The 1,372-nt window shown below is 30.8% G+C and overlaps 1 protein-coding gene across 1 annotated transcript in view; it reads right to left on the bottom strand.

Moving 5' to 3' along the window:
• LOC119587848 overlaps positions 1 to 1,372 on the bottom strand; it is a gene marked incomplete in the record, with an annotated part of 22,467 nt that overhangs the window by 14,801 nt on the left and 6,294 nt on the right.

Raw genomic sequence — 1,372 nt, 5'->3', positions numbered from 1 at the left:
GTGCCAGATCAATATATCAACTAAGAGTTGATATATTGATCTGGCTCAGTTGCATAATTTTCTTTAGACTCAGCCAGAGATTTTTCAAAATAACTATAACTATCCTAAACTATTTACATTCCTAGTTTACAGATGAATGTATTAAGCAGATTTTTTGTTACATATGAATCATATAAAGATGTTACAGAAATATATTATCATAAAACTGCATTCCTCTGCGCCCAAAAATGTCTCCTCTACTTTCTGAGTAGTACAAATGCCACTGCTCACCTATTATTATTATTGATGCCATTCAAAAATTGTCTTTGAAGCATGATCTTAGTGCCAGATTTTTTTATGTGTTCATAAAAGGCAGTGCTATAATTATGAAATATGTCACATTTAAGAATTTCAAGTTTTAGTTTCTTTCCAAAGAGTTTCCTCTGAATAACCAATAACTTGTTTACTTGATGGTAAGAGAAGTATGAGGGATTTATATTCTGGGATCTGAATCATTTGTTTTCAAATCTAATTAATTAACAAGAATCAATATCTGTGAGGGCAATAAGGTATGAGGATTATTTCTGTTACACAGATTGTTCTAAAAATGCCTTTGGCAATGATGAGCCTTGAAACTATTTCACAATTTCCATTATTTATATTGAAATTAAAATACATTCAATTCTTTATTCAGTATATTGGTATGCCATTCTCCCATCTAGAAGGAGACCAACCTTAGCTTTCTTTCTTAGCATACTACAACATACACACAAAAAATCTGTTACTGAAGAGCAGAGGAACCCCTGGAGAGGTTGCTAATTTTGTGTATCTTCCCATGTTATAGATGAGCAAACTACAAGAAAAACTACCCATGACTAAAAAGGAAAATTCCTCTAAAAACACCAACAAAAAGTATTTGTATCTGTATTTTTCTGAAATATAGTTCTAGCTCACATGACATTATTGGCTATCTTAAAACTTTCTGTTTGTGTATTTTCCTTAGGTGTTTATCTTCTGCATGAACGAAGTGTAATCCTTCCCCTTTCAAATGAGACCAAACTCAACTTTCTATGATAAATACCAAATTACCCACACGTCTATATGTAAATAAAACATTGCTTCATGCACTAAAGCATCCCTGGAAGAGATTCAAATTTCTCTTTTACTGCATTATAAATAAGCAAAAGATGAATAATAATACATTAATGGGGAAAAAACTATTCCTCCATCTAATGAACAAAAAACATAAATTGTATCTCAAAAAGTTTATTTTGACAACTTATCTTTTTACCACTGTTTTTTTCAACTCACTCATGTTGGCATTTTTCCATATAATTCTTCTAGGAATATCTAGATTGGCCTGTAAGCTTTTTATAAATATACTTTGACTAGT

This window comes from Penaeus monodon, chromosome 23 (assembly GCF_015228065.2).
Source record: "Penaeus monodon isolate SGIC_2016 chromosome 23, NSTDA_Pmon_1, whole genome shotgun sequence".
NCBI lineage: Eukaryota > Metazoa > Arthropoda > Malacostraca > Decapoda > Penaeidae > Penaeus > Penaeus monodon.
Note: the sequence above shows the minus strand (reverse complement) of the source record. Positions and strands in the feature narration are given on the sequence as shown.